The sequence below is a fragment of the Lipotes vexillifer genome, unplaced genomic scaffold, assembly GCF_000442215.2.
Source record: "Lipotes vexillifer unplaced genomic scaffold, Lipotes_vexillifer_v1.1 scaffold915, whole genome shotgun sequence".
Taxonomy (NCBI): Eukaryota; Metazoa; Chordata; class Mammalia; order Artiodactyla; family Lipotidae; genus Lipotes; species Lipotes vexillifer.
The window spans coordinates 566835-583951 of record NW_006792531.1 but is presented as its reverse complement, the minus strand read 5'-3'; positions in this window follow the sequence as shown (position 1 = coordinate 583951).

The following is a 17117-nucleotide window of genomic DNA, read 5'->3' as shown; positions in this document are numbered from 1 at the left end:
GAAAGAGTGAAAATCAACTACTTTGGAGAATATTGAAAAATTATATGATAATTATGATGATGTAAGAGTACATGTTAAAAAAGATATTTAAGGTAATTTGGCATATTCTAAAGAGAATGATGATTAAAGTATATACTGATCTTGATTAAAGCTTAGATGTTTCACTCAATAAAAGCAGAAAAATAATTAGTAATTGGGAGTGATGGGTATTGTATCTGGTGTCATTTTGGGGTATACATTACTAATTTTCACATGACTAGGAAATCTATCCCCAACTAACCAGATGAGTATATCCAGATTCCACTTTACCACTTTAGCTCTGTCCAAAATAAAATCATACATTGACTGTGTTCAATTATTCTCATTGCCTGATACTGCTATGTGTCATGCTACATTAGACAAGTTAACTTCCACATTCGAATGCTATTTATTAGGAAATGCAAATGCTGTGAGAATGAGGTTTCTTTATCATTAATGTTTAATTCATTTATTTATTTTTTTAACCCCACCTTGTTTTAAGAATTATTCTCAACAGTATGGAGGTTACTTAAAAAAACAAAAATAGAGTCCACATATGATCCTGCAATCCCACTCCTGCACATATATCTGGAGAAAATAATTCAGAAAGATTCATGCACCCCAATGTTCACTGCAGCACTATTTACAATAGCCAAGACAGAGAAGCAACCTAAATGTCCATTGACAGATGAATGGATAAAGAAGATGTGGTACATATATACAATGGAATATTACTCAGCTATGAAAAAGAATGAAATAATGCCATTTGCAGCAATATGGATGGACCTAGAGATTATCATACTAAGTGAAGTAAGCCAAAGACAAACATCATATGATATCACTTAAATGTGGAATCTTAAAAAATGACACAAATGAAATTATTTACAAAACAGAAAGAGACTCACAGACATAGAAAACAAACTTATGGTTACCGAAGGGTGGGGGAGGGATAAATTATGAGGATGGGAGTAACATATACACACTACTATATGTAAAATAGATAAACAACAAGGATCTACTGTATAGCACGGGAACTCTACTCAGTATTTTATAATAACCTATAACAGAAAATAATCTGAAAAATAGGCATACATGTATAACTGAATCACTGTAACTACACCTGAAACTAACAAGACATTGTAAATCAACAATACTTCAATAAAAAATAAATTGAAAAAAGGATAAAAAAAGAACTTTTCTCAAAAATATATAAACAGGGCTTCCCTGGTGGCACAGTGGTTAAGAGTCCTCCTGCCAATGCAGTGGACACAGGTTTGAGCCCTGGTCTGGGAAGATCCCACATGCCACGGAGCTACTAAGCCCATGCGCCACAACTACTGAGCCCACATGCTGCAACTACTGAAGCCAATGCACCTGGAATCCATGCTCTGCAACAAGAGAAGCCACCGCAATGAGAAGCCCATGCACCGCAGCGAAGAGTAGCCCCCACTTGCCACAACTAGAGAAAGCCCATGTGCAGCAAGGAAGACTGAATGCAGCCAAAAATAAATATAAATAATAAATACATTAAAAAAGAAACGTTAGTTAAAAAAATATATATATATAAACAATATAACACAATAAAATATATTTAAAAGAAAATTGATTTAAAGTAACAAAAATGTTTGGAAGGTAATGTGAATCTAGGTGTGTAGTAAGCATACACACACACACACACACACACACACACACAGGAAAGGTTGGAAAAAATAGCAAGTGAGTAAACACATACAATATTCACACATCATGACTCCTCCTGCCATTCAAAAGTTGGTCACATATTTGCCTCTAATCTTTTTAATGGACAAGACAAATGGTGAAATATGATTAATTATAGGAGTGTCTATAAAACAAGAAATTAATGTCTCTGATTTTATTTTTGATACTCATAAAAGAGAGAGATCTTTGCTACAACTCCTCAAAGAATTAACACTATGTAATACACCTCCCTTATAATAAATATACAGATGAACTGCATAATTTCTTGTAACATCTGCCAGTACAATCTAAAGGAATCACATTAGCATATAAACCATTGAGTAATCAATATAGTAGAGTATATACAATATAGTAATATACTATAATAAGATCCACTACACATTCCTAATGACATAGCTTCACTTTGAGTGAACAGCCTAGAATATATAGAGCAGGGTTTCTCAACCTCAGTACTATTAACATATTGAGCTTGATATTTATTTGTTGTGAAAAGCTGTCCTGTGTATTAGATGATGTTTACCAGCATTTCTGGCCTCAACCCACTACATGCCAGCAGCCTCACTCTCCCAGTTGTGACAACCTAAAATATAACTAAACATTGCCAAATGTCCCCTGTGGAGAAAGGCAAAATTATCCCTGAGACATAGCCCTAGAGGAATGGAATGATTGCACAAAATCCTCCATAAATAGTATTTCTTTCAGTTGAGGCTTTGAAAGCTATTAAGTGGCTGTCAACTCAAGCTTAGTCTGTCTCAGAAGTACCTAGAGTATAGGTATTTGTCAAAGAGAATAGTATCAATACATGCAGAGATTTAGACATGAAAAATGAACTACCCTGATGTTGGTTGAGGGAGAAACTCCTAGCTATCTACCACAAATTCACCTTCTCTTCTTCTTGGATATCCAGTTAAAGGTATTTACAGCTTCCCTTGTAGATAAACTTGGCTGCGTGGCAGAACACTAGCTAACGTGATGTGAGCAGAAGTGACAAGTATGATTTCTGGGCAAGACTTATAAGAAGCAGGTCTAAGCCCCCCTTACTTTTCTCACCATTCTTCTTATTATATATCCAACAGCATTGCCTTCATCTGGAAATTTGGAAAAAGTTCACAGTAAACCTCTCAGCAGTTTGTAGACTGAAGTACCTGCAGAAACCATAGCCATTTGGTGAATATACCAAAATACACAGACTGGGTGCATGGTATCATGGAAATGATCAAAATTTGGTAAAACAAAACAACACAAATGCACACAGTTATGTATACTCTACTTTAAGTAACATCTACAGTTACAGCTTTGATTTTGAACAGAATTCCAAATAATTTGCTGTTGTACCCACCAGATGTATAAAATGTGAATTAAGGTAAATGTTTCTGCAAAAAAATTTTTTTAATAAATTTCCTCTTATCTATATCTATACATCCATCTCCTATTGGTTCTGTTTCTCTGGAACTCTGATTAATAAAGTTATTGTTTATGTAATGCTTATGATGTTTGAAAATGATGATCACCCAGGAGATGGTGAAAGCACATGATGGAAGGAGCCTTAGTTCTTGAAAGACAAGTGTAGAAAAGCTAACAGTCAACTAGGGACACCTGTGCTAAACTGTGCTGCAAATATGAAACTTCTAGTGTGTTTGTGCCCATAAACAATTTGGGTCTGTATATCACAATGGTTTAGCTTATGCTAAATAAAACAATAGTAGTCTCTTTCGAGCAAATGAAATATAGACCTTTTTGTATCTTTTCACTATTTTTACAGATCAGTTTATCACATGGAAATTTTTATGTAGTGTCATGTGAAAATAAGTTTCATAAATAATATTTTTATCCTCAAGGGTATTATTTTGGAATGCAGATGACACAGCTAGACAATATAGAACATGAACACAACAGAATAGAACAGTAAATAAGCAAAGAAACATAGATTATCTGGCACAAGAAATCTAAAGATAAAAGTTACAATACCACTCAATTCCATTATTATTACTACTCACAGTTAAAGCAATTGGCCTTTAATTCTTAGATTTCATCTCCTCTATGAAGCCTCTATAAATTGATCCCTCTGCCCATATCAGTTACTGACCAGTGTTTCTCCCTGACCATATATCAACCATGACCTTGTATTTTTAACTATCTTCTGTCTCCTAAAATCAAGAGAAAGACTGTTAGCCTCTTGAGGTTAGAGCCAGGATCACAGGTAGTTTGTTTTGTCTGAAAGTCTGTGAGCTCCAATTTAGAGATTAGAAAAAAAAAGAGAACAAAACCAGAGAAGCTGGCAACGTGTGTGTTTGGTGGGAAGGGAAGTAGGAGGGCATAACCTTAGATGAAAAATATTGCTGAAGTGAAGAGTTCCACAGGCTCTTAGGAAGAGTTCCACAGGCTCTTAGATAAGTCCTGAGGAAAAGTGAAGCCAAAATTTCCCAGTCTCCTAAAGGGAAAATCTAATGGTGCCTTCTGATATTGGCAGTAAATGGGCAATGGCTAAAACCACAAAAAAGCTAAGGAATACATGTGCTAATAGAATATGCACAATAAAATCTCTACTAACCCAGACTGATAGTTGAGATAAATTTCTTGAAAATCACACAAAGTACAGACTCCTTCTCCAAATTCTACCATCCCCCATCAAGGATTTTTGAAATAAATTACTAGAAACCAACAAGTTTGGATTTGGTAAAACCAAATCCAGTATTTGGATATTGGTAAAACCATAGTCATTTTATAGGGATCTTACTGAACGTTATGTGCCAAGTAATCTAGAGAAAATGTCCTTGTGTTGGGGATAAGGACACGACATGCTTAATTCATAAAAAGAAATGTAGATAATTGTACTGAATATATCTATAGTTTCCTAAATATGTCTGTGTTATGTAAAAAACAAAGTCTCTGAGTATTATCTAAAACCCAAAATTCCTAACTAATAGGAATTAAGGATCACCAATGATAACACAAATAAGAACTTATCCCTAATGTTAACCACCTGAAATGTTTTTGTGTCTATCATGATTTCGTTCTTGTGGATTCTGGATCAACAGTCATCCAACTTTTCTGTAAACAGCAACATGGTCAATATTTCAGGCGTTGCAGGCCATTTGTTCTTCGTCATGACTACTTAACTCTGCCATTCCAGTGTAAAAGCAGCCATAGATAATAAGTAACTAATGAGTATGTGGCTCTATTCCAATAAAATTCTGTTTACAGAAACCTATGGTGGGCTAGATTTGGCCTGTGGGCCATAGTTGGCTAACGCTAAACCTATATCATATTCTGCAACTTTCTGTATCCATTTGAGCTTTGTCTTATTCTTTTCCTTTCTTCTTCTGGAACAATTAATTATTTTATTTTAGAGAGCATTACTCTTTTTTGTCCTTAACAAAAATACATTCTGTATTCCTTGCATACCCTTTATATAAATATACATCCAATTTTCTTCCCATACCTTGTATACAAAGTTGTTTCCCTTTGCTCTTATTATTTCTAGTAGCTGTATTTTTACATATTGATTACATATTTTAACTACACTTTACTTTAAAGAGAAAGCTAAGATGAAGGAAATTGTGAGCTATCACATATTCACATGCTATAGTAGATTAGCAAATTTATAAATACATAATTATAAAACATATTTTTAGAGACTTTTTTTATAATACAACTTTAAATGTGGCAAAAACATATTTATTAATAGACCCACACATCTTTTGTTTCTCTGTAAAAAATCAAGAAGCCAAGAGTAGACAAATTTAAACTTATGTTCAGCAATCAATGCCTCAGTATATTATCTTATTTGGAAATAATTTAGATATTCAGTGAAAATCCATTATTTAGTTTAACTTAGTATAAACTTTTACCTTTTTTACATTACTTTTTTTTTTTTTTTTTTTCTGTACACGGGCTTCTCACTGTTGTGGCCTCTCCCGCTGCGGAGCACAGGTTCCGGATGCGCAGGCTCAGCGGCCATGGCTCACGGGCCCAGCCATACTGCGGCATGTGGGATCTTCCCAGACCGGGGCACGAACCCGTGTCCCCTGCATCAACAGGCGGACTCTCAACAACAGCGCCACCAGGGAAGCCCATACATTACTTATTTTTAACAATGCTTATATTAGATGTCAAAGAGTTAACCATCATCTTATTTTTCTTGTTTACAAATTTTGTAACATAGAGATAGTATGAGCTTTTTTGACTAGTAAACCCAAGTAGAAAAAGTTGATGTTTGTATTACATTTAATATTGAGAATTTTGAGAACGAGTGTGATTATTAAATCAACAGACTTAAATTAGCTTTTATTTATCAAAGATTATTCCAGATCTTGTGAAATTGAAAAACATTTGGGTTAGTTTCTATATTTCTGAGAGTTTTAGGAATACTTAATTTACATAGGTACTTATTTTTTAAGCCAATTAAATACAACTGATTTTGAAATATCATTTATACGTGACATACATACATACATAAATACGTATAAACACAGACATAAACAGAGATCTTATAGCTTTCATTTTAAAATTTTTGTCATGTCTCAGGTACAATAATACAAAACTCAAAAGAATAGCTAGATCTAAGTTGTACTTTGGGCTGATGGACTAAGTTAAGATTACCTACTCATATGGTCAAAGTGTTGTTATTTTTTAATTTTTATTTTATATTGGACTATAGTTGATTTGCAATGTTTCAGATGTACAGCAAAGTGATTCAATTATACATATACATATATCTATTCTTTTTCAAATTATTTTCCCATTTACGTTATTGCAGAATACCGAGCAGAGTTCCCTGTGCTATACAGTGTCCTTTTTGGTTATCTGTCTTATATATAGCAGTGTGTGTATGTCGATGGCCAAAGTTTTTTACTGAAGATTTTTTATTTGCATGATGTAAGGATTCTTTTAGAGGGAAACTATTTTTGGAGTCATTTGTCTTCTAGAAATTTCTGCATACCAATCAAAGATTGCATCCCACACTGTCTTATAGAGGTCTGAGATCTCTCTTAACAAGGGTGCCCCTTAAGGTGGACTTATCTAAGTTAAAGTTTCCCAAAATTGGCCAGTACAATTCCAAATTATCCAGAAGTTCACCAACTTATCCAGAAGTTCAAAAAAGCACAAGATCCTGATCCATAGAAGTTATACCTCCAGGAAACGGTTGTTTTTGAAAGAGATGGAAAAATAGTTTTAGACTAGGTGGAACCCATCTTTGCCTTTAGAGTCCCTAGACATTGTCACTATGAGGGGCCACGTTTTCCAATAGCTGTCCCCAGACACAGGGAATCACGTGTTTCCCACACCCCCTTTAGGACAGAATGGTGTGGCATAGCAAGAAGCTTCAACAAACAAAATACAAGTTGCACAATAAAGTCAGAGAGCTCTAAACACAAGGAGAGTGGAGCTCAGATTGAAGAGAGACTTACCCTCAAATTCCAGGGTTAGTGAGAAAGCAGTGAGAGGGATGGGCTCTGTGGATACAGGCACTTGCTTTCTCACTGTCCTCAGAGTTGCTGGGGGTCTTCTCTAAATCCCATTTCTGATGCTGGAAACTGTCAAAAATCCAGAAATGGAAAAATTAAAACCACCAAATTAAGGAATCGTATTTAGTGAAAGTTTATTGTGCATATAAGAACAGTTTGTGAACTGGGAGCCTTCAGAAATAAAAACTGATATGACCTCAGGGGCATGAAGTTACAAGATGGTTTATAAGGTTGTTTACCCTTTACAATGATTGGTTATTACAATGAGGCTTTCCAGACAGCAGGGGGTCAGTTAAAAGTGATCATCTCTTACCAGTTTTAGGAAGATGACATAAGTCTGTTTTATGATTTTCAGAGGCTTTTACAAGGAATAACCTAAGATAAGTTTCATTTCTCTTCATGAAATAAGATGATAGATTTAGTTTCGTGTATGTGGCTAAAATGGTTTTGTCTCTTCAAGGAATTCTAAAGTTCAGTTTCCATTTTGTATTCAATTTTAACATCAAATCCAAAGTATATTAAAATACTGTTCTTTGATTCAATTTTCTTGTTTATCTTTGTTATTCTTAATATTCCTAAAAAAAGTTTTGTAGACATTTCCTTTAAATAGGTCTATCTTGTTTTCCTTGAAAACATATTGCCAAAGTCCATGATTCAATTATAAAGTCAAAAATAAAGCTAATGCTTCACACAAATAATACCTTACTGTACTTACTAATATCTTCAGGTCATCATGGGAAATAGGTATCCTTAGTGATTCCTATTTGTGTAAAGCCATATTTTACATGTCACTTTAGAATTTATTAAATTAATTTGCATTCAGGTATATGCCTAACCTCAGAACAATGTAGTTTATTATATAGATTATATGTTGCAGATACTTCTCAGTATTAAAATAGAGAATGCAATTCACAGTTGATATATGGAAACATTGTTGTAAATATATTCCAATCAAATCATGTTAAAATCATTAGCTTTCTTTTGAGATACATCTGTGAGTTACAAGATTTGCCATGGTCTCATAAATAAAAGTCTATACCATTGGCATATTTGTGTCTATACTTTTGTGTTTGCTTCTGAGAAGACAAGCTGGTGAAATAATTTCACACTTTAAATTGCATTTCACAGATATAACATTGTTATGTTTTAAATTTGTCCATATTCTATCTATGCTTTAGAGTTGACAGCTAGTCCCCTGGTCGCCAATAAAAAAGAGAAAAAGGGTACCAAAAATGATTTTATGAAGGTTTTTTCCTAATCATTTAAAAATAAATCTAAGAAAATAAACCAAAGTCATGCTTATTATTTTTCTTTTTTTCTATTTTATTAATAGACATTGTTTACATACAGTACTACTCTTCTTTAAGTCATAATTAATTTTAGGGAGATGGGAGCTTATGAAAATTATTTTCATATTTGATGTAAATTGCTTTTGAAACAATATCAAATCAAGTAAGCTTACCTGAGAAGAAAAACTAAGTGACAAAAAAATGATAACTTGTCTCTTTTTGCTCACAGTAGCAATCAAATGTGGGTAAATGAGAACACTGCATGTAAATATATAAAATATATGTTCTGCACTCCAATAATTACTATCTGTGAAGCCACTAAAGAACCATCTTTTCCACAGAGAATTTTTGTTTTCCAGTCAGTAAAGTCTTTGTATTTGTTCCAAGAAGTCTTAGTAGTTATGTGATTATACAAAAACAGAAGGGAAAAATTTAAAATATGACTCCAAGGTTGAAGGCTAAATAACTAGTGGAGTGACTATATTCTTGTTTAAAATATAGAAGTTGAGAAACAAGCTATGTAAAAGAAAATATAAGTTAAATTTTGAAATGAAGAGTTTGAACTAATGGTGTTACATCCTTGTGTAAATCTATGCACAACATAAATATGGAACTACTGTTTCAGTAGGAAGTTGGGACTCCTCACTATAAAGGAAGAGATCAGACTTAATACTGATGGGAAGGATGTAGAAAAAGAATAGCTGTAATTCAAAAACTCAGCTTGGTGTATGCATATAATTAAGGAATGAGATCTGGAGCCAGCAAGAGAAAAAAAAAAATTATATCTAGAGAAAAAGCTGAAAACAATAATGAAATTAATATTAAAATATAATATTAAACTATTCTGTCCCCAATATTCAAAAATAATGCATTGACCTCACTATCAATGGAGCATACACTTTCAAGAATTTGTTTCATTCCAGTTGTCATGGGGAATATATATTTATTTTCACTCATGATCCAGAAGCAAGATTCATAAAAACGATGTCCCAGATTACAAGTGAAGGTGAGGTCCAGGGTAAGAAATAAACCATCTGGCTTTATTATCCCCACATCAGTTTGGTTCTACAGTTGCTGACTAAATATTCAATTTATGGACTGTACAGACTAGAGGAACAACGGACCCAGTGACTAGTCTAAACATACTACAAGCTCATGCAGTAAGGAGACACAGTGTCATATTGGTCCTATAGTGAGACAAAGCTCTATATTAGAAGGGCTGAAATTAAGAGCATGGAACTTAAGTTGGGATTTGAAAAATCAATGAAAGTGTTTAACACTGTATGAGAAAGATTTCTTTTAAAAGGAAGAACTAGAAATGAGCATAAAGGATGTGTGGCTAAAGAATGCATGGATGTTTTAATCACTTCCAATTCACGCATTTGGTGAGGGAGGGAGACTCACCCTAGGGTGATGGGGATGACCAAACACACAACCTCCAACACTGGACAGAAGAGATCAACAGTAGCTTATAACCACATTTACTTAGAGCGTGGGGGAGAGGAACACAGATGTGTCCACACCATGTCGCCACACAAGGGTTACACTTGGGAACAGAGTGTACAAGCAGGAGCTGTGGGAGGCAGGCTTTGAAGCATCAAGAGGACGGGGTGAGCCTGGTTCCGGTGGGAGGATGTGGTTGATTTATTTGAATAATTCTGTGGGTTGGCAGAAAAATTAACCCCACTGCTTTGGAGTAACTAAAAATTGTGCCTGGTCTCTTTGATAAGAAGGTTGTTTGACTACAGGTCTTTACATGTGGGAGCATAATGGAGAGATAAACATGCAGTTAGACCTTTTGAGGCCTTCCTCGTTTCACCAGATGTCAAGGCAACACATAAAGTTGAACATCACCTTTTGTCCTTACACCACTATGGAGAGAGAAAACAGGAACACAATGTGGAGATGGAAACATGCATGTCAAGTGAAGGAAAGAGCAAGGCAATGCCATCTGACACAGATTTAGGAAAATCCAAAGAACAATGGAACAATAGAGTGGGGTAAGGCCACAGAATTCCTGACAGCCTCAGTGATGGATATGGATTTTGTCAGTGATTTAACACCTTCTTCATCTTTATGATGGAATAAAATTTCTTCAAACAATTTTAACCAATTTTTTTTTCATGCTGGTATTCAAGTAAACAGTTGGCATCCTAATTACAGTCCAGATTAATTTACTGAGCTTTAAGTTTTATAAAATGATATTAAATTGGTCTATGATATTATACTTCAACTTTGCATTTTTTCTTTACATAATTTTCAAAATACATACATTAGATTATCTTTTCATTCAACTGATCTGAATTTATGAATTTATTGCACTAAACACCTATGTAGCTCAAATTAAAGATTATAATATAAAATTATAGTCTCATAAATTCTGATTTAAATAAAAAAAATTGTCTACATTATCTCGGTTTATTTATAATGCTATTGTAACCAAAATCAAATTACCTATATATCTAATTTGGTTTTCTTTGCCTAAAATTGTGAGGCAATCAATTTTTAGAAATAATCTTTACTAAGAAAAAAATATATATGCAGTGTTACTACAGTTGGTGCTTCTCTGACAGCTGTGAAGACGAACAAAATCCTCAGGGCTTCTTTATACTGGAGGACGCCTGCTCCTGATTGATTCCAGGGCTGAGATGATATCACTGATTTCCATTAGATGTCCCAGAAAACAATTCTAAGCATTGAGGAGCCTGTCCTTCTATCCAGGCCCATCTGGAGAGCAGTAGGAAAGAGTAACATGAACCAGGTGAAGAGAGCTGAATGCCTAAGGATCCTCAGTCAGTGGAATGAGACTTCCCTCAACTGCCTTGTCATTTAGCTACAGCAGCAAGCCAGGCTCTGTCAGTTTGGAAAGGGGTCTCATTCCACAGTCGCAGAGTTATAAACTCCCTGCCACTCTCAGTAATAGCAAGAGTAAATGGTTGAGAGGCTGCCACTTAATCTGTCAGACATCACCACCTGTTATTTACCTAATGACAAAGGAACTCCCCAATTCCTGTCTTTAAAAGCCCTTGAGGGCTGGTTTACAGTGACTGGAGTGCCAAATTTATTCTGTAGTTAAAAGACCCTGGACACCTGGAAAGTGTCTTCAGAAAAGTGTGAAGGACTCCCATGAGCCAGCATTTTCCTTGCAAAGGTAGAATTAAATTCTGGGATATATTTTTTTCTGTTAATAGATGATATGATCATTATCTATAATCTACATTTAATCATTGTAGAGTTTTGTTACTACATTTCTCATTAAAAATAGTACTCTATGTGCAGTGTGTATTTAAACCTCATCTTTTGTGCTAAATAGAAAGTTTCAATACCCATGCTCTAGAATCATGAGAGAAAAACAAAAAAACTCTGAAGATTCTTGTCTTTAAGATTCCCCATATATTTAATAACATATGTCCCATGTGTTGTAAATTATATTTTCAAATCCTCTTCATTCCATATCAAAGAAGTGAAATCATTTTGTAGAAGCCAATTCCCTGACATAACTCTAAACTTAATGCTCACAGATAAAACTCTTAGATGCTCAGGCTTTTATGCTTAGTATTAAAGACTCCCTTTTGTCTTTGAATAAGTGAGAAACCTAAGTTTATTTTCACAACAGACATATGTCTGCAAGAAACTTATTTTAAATATTCATATTATTACCTGCTGGCCTGATCTTTGGTCCGTGTCAGTTAATTCTACCCATTTATTCAGCTGAGAATCTGCAATACTTTTATTTTTAATTCGATTCTAATTTACTAGTCACAGATAATAATGGCAAAACTTAATAACTACAACAGTATCCACGTATAAGACTTCAATTATTTATGCAGTAGAGACCATTATTTTAAAAAGAAAATTCTGTATGTAAAAGAATACACTAAAGGTAGATTTGCATACAGAAGAGTTCATGGACTCTACCCTTCACATATTCATATTACCACCTCTTGGCCTCATCTTTGGCCAATGTCAATTCTACCCACATACTCAGCAGAGAATTTGTGGTGCTGGGAGAGCTAAAGTAGGACAGAGGGACTATGGAGAAGAAAAGTGTCTAATGAGAAAGCTTATGGTCATCCCTGCAAAATGTATGATAGTTCTCCCTCTCCAGCTTCCCCTTGACGCTTTCAGTAAAGACAATACTGAGGAGCTTTTCCATAAATATTATGGACTAGATATAGTTGAGAAACATCCTAAAATAAAATAACTGCAAGCCTAGACAAAATATCAGAAACATTTTTTACAGTGCATGGGTGAGTTAGGGGCAACTAAGAGAAATACTAGAGTACTGAAACCATGAGAAAATAGGAATTCCAAGATAGCAGTGGAGCTGGCATTCATTCCAGGGAACCTAGGATTTGGACTTAATAGGACTAAAATGTTATCATAAGCCAGGAGATAGACTGTGACACACCCGAGATAGTTTGTCCAGCTAAGGAATTCACCGTGAAGAACAGATCTACAGAGATGACTACATCATGGAGTGGAATTGACAGCTAATTCACAGTTAATGGATGTACTCACTTGTCTCAGACCCATCTCCAATAGAGCTTAGCAAAAGGAAAAAAATGTCTTGACTGAGAAAACCCAACCACAAATTTACTCTCACTCCTGTTAAGGGCTAGAATTCACTCCATATGTATTTAAAACAAACAAAACAAAGCAAGGCAAAAGAGAGCAAAAAAAGCCAAAACAGAAAGGGTGGAACAATTTCAACTGACCTATGCTGGCAGTGTCCCCAGGTAGTTGGCAGAGATGCAAATCATATTTGGAGAAATGGAGCCTAAATCCTGAAATAATTCTCACATATTAAGTTCCAGAGCAAATAAATTCTGATCATGAGCTCAGAAACTGTCAAAAAGTACTAAACACATGAAGAAACACAGCTCACTGTCACAATATTAGCAAAACAAATATCAGATTTTTATGTAGGAAACTACATATATATATATTGAAATGATCAGATATATCTTTGAAAAGGCTTTTAAATATGTTAAGAAAAATAAAAGAAGATTCAGAATGTCTCATGAATGAACAAGCATCAAAGATAAGCAATCCAGTTTGAGAAAGAACCCAGTGGAAATTGTAAAAATTAAATAGCTAATCTTTAAATTAGAAACCCAATGAACTAGAAAGTAGCAGAGGATAAACAACTTAGACTATCTGTGAATTTTGTAACAAATCTGAGATTATCCAGAGAGAGACACAAAGAGAGATGAAACCTAATAAGAGAGGGAAATAGATCTGAGAGAGAGTCTGAGACATTCTGCCATATGTCTAATAAGGTTTTCAGAAGGGGAAATAAAAGGAACAGAATAAAAAGCAATATTTAGAATAATACCTGAAATATATTTAGAATTGCTGAAAGACACCCAGCCTTAGATTCGATAAGTCTGATACATCCCAAATGAGATAATAAAATAAAATAAACACTTAGTTTGAAACAAAACTACAAGCACTAACTGTAGAGAGAAAACATTAAATGCTATCAGATAGAAAAGACAGGCAATCCACAAAATGACCAGTAGGCTGATAGCAGATATTCTAAAGCAAAACATAAAGCCAGAATACACAGGACTGTCATCTTAAACACAGTTTTCAGTACAGAACTACATTCCTAGTGAAGCAATTTCAGACTGTTAAGCAGCTATATTTTTAGACAAACAAAAGCTAAAGAAGTTTACCACCAAGAGACCTTAGGTAAAAGAACTTCCAAATTTGTACTTAAATAAGAGGAAAAATCATTTGATAAAGTTCTGAGATACAGGAAGAAAATGTGAGCCAAGAAACTATATCCGTGAAAACTATGATTGCAAAATATAGATAGAAAGATAGAAGTAAAATATAAAACATAAACATTATTAGACATAACTCGATTATGGATTAAATAAAACAAGTGAGTGATCAGAATTAAAGCTTTCATAGGGCCTTATATATTGATATTTTAAGAACAGTGTAAATAACGATCAAATTTAGACATGGTTAATGTTTAATTTTAAATACTAAATTAAAATGCACATTTAAATTTCAAGAATAACTACTAAAGTGATAGAAAGTATAACTTCTAAACCAATATAAGGGGAAAAAAGAATGAGAAAAATAAATTCAAAGAAAGACATAATGCCCAATAGGAAAAGCAAAAAGTAAACTACAAGAACTGATAAAAAACAATTGGAAAAAGTAGCTCTGAGTATAAATAGTAACTGTTGATTTTTTGTCCTTCTCCTGTTTTTCACTTTTTTCCTTTTCATTGTCTTATTCAACTTTTTATGCTCTTCAGCATAATTGTGAGCAAAAATGCTGAGAGAAGGCATCCTTTTATTTGCCTTATTATTCGAAGGAATGATTTTATATATCACAAAAGTAAAGAATAAGCACTTGTAGATACCTTTTTTGGATTGGAGAAGTTTTCTTATATTGATAGTTTAAAAAATAAATATATAAAAAGGTTTTGTTAGAGTATGTATGATTTATTTTCTTTAATTTGTTAACATAGCTGGTTATATTCTAACATAATCTAGTGGTAACATATGAACTGGCTGCACATATAAAAATGAATAAATCTCAAGAAGTTAACTTTTCATGAAAGAGCAATTTGTATAACTATGATTATTTCTAACAAAATCTAATGAAAAGCAAGGAAATGATAAACATTGAAATAAATAATGGTTGTTTCAGTAGTACTTGTAATTTTTTTTTCCTAGGCTAAAGTTTGCTTTATGATTTATATAATATATCCATACATGTATATACAGCTACATTGTAGTTTAACTGCCCATATAAGTCTGGGTTTATTTCTAGGCTGTATATCCAATTCCACTGGTTTATGTGTCTGTATTTGTGTCAGTCCTATACTGATTTGATTACTATAGCTTTGAAGTATAGTTTGATATCAGAGAACATGATACCTCCAAATTTGTTCTTTCTCAAGATTGTTTTGGCTATTCAGGGTCTTTTGTGTTTCCATACAAATTTTAGAATTCTTTCTTCTAGGTCCCTGAAAAATGCCATTGGTATTTGGATAGGAATTGCATTGAATCTGTAGATTACCTTGCACAGTATGGTCATTTTAACAATATTAATTCTCCTAATCCATGAGATTAATGTATCTTTCCATTTGTTTGTTTAGTCTTCAATTTCTTTCATTAGTGTCATATAGTTTTATGTGTACAGGTTTTTAACCTCGTTAAATATATTTTTGGTTACTTTATTCTTTTTGATGCATTTGTAAATGGGATTGTTTTCTTAATTTCTTTTTGACATGTTCTTACTCTATAAACATACAACAGATTTATGTGTATTAATTTTGTATCCTGTAACTTTACTGAATTCATTTATCTGTTCTAATAATTTTTGGTGATATTTTTAGGATTTTCTGTATATAGTATCATGTCATCCACTAATAGTGAAAGCTTTACTTCTTTTCCAATTTAAATTCATTTTTTTCTTTTTCTTGTAGAAATTGAAACATAAGGTTTCTTTTGCTTTACATATATTAATTATTAAAAGAGGATGATAACAGTTAAATTTTATTCAGTTTAATATGTACCATGATCGGTACTGAGTGACCTAATAATATTACCTCATTTAGCACTTATAATAATTCCATAATATATGTCCTATTTTATATCCATTTTACGGATGAGGAAACTCATAGTTAAAGAGATTCACTAACTTATGCAGATGTCTCAGGTCCAGGCTTTGCATTCATGTGACTAGCCACTAATCTATACTGAATCTCTCTCTCTCTCTCTCTCTCTCTCTATCTCTCTCTCTCTCACACACACACGCACACACAGACACATATACACAGATTCTTTCCTTCAGACACACACAAACACACGTATTCATACACAGAGAACATCTCTATAGGCCGATCATGTAATTTCTGTTAAGTATTAATTTTAACATTGTTCAGCCATGTAACCCAAATGAAATGTGTATTAACAATACATATTCTGGGACTTCAGCCAAAATATGATGTAAAAATAGTGTTAAAGAGTCTGAATTAACTATTTAAGTAGAAAAAGTATAAACCTTTGCAGATATAGTTTTCTGGTTTTGTTTGTTTGTTTGCTTTTTTTTTTTGCTAATGCTAGTCTTAAATCAGATAATTTAAAGACAATGAAGAAAAAATCATTCATACACGGAATATATCATCTTATATTCGAGACCCACAATTAGACAAATCATGTCCTGACTCAAATAATCCTCACTACTAGCATATGAAAGGCAACATTCAAACTCACCATTGCCCTAAGTTTCCAAGTAAAAAATCTTCTCTGAAATAAGGAGTGCAAAATGTCATACACATAATGGCTTTGTAAAATTCCTAATCATTTAAATATTTGTTTTGAGTCACATTTGAAAGTATATTACATAGAAAATTTAGCCCCGGGAAATATCAAGAACAATTTCCTCTGTATAACATTTTACAATTTCCCTCCCACACATTAGCTTCATTATCACAAATCCTTCTCCATGTTAAAGAACTCATGTTTTATTCTTTACTCAAAGTCTCTACAGCTTCTCACTCATCTCTTAATTAAGCTAAGGATTCGGGACAACACAGTTTTTTAATATGGAATAGGTCTAAGCAGAAACTAACACACCATTGTAAAGCAAT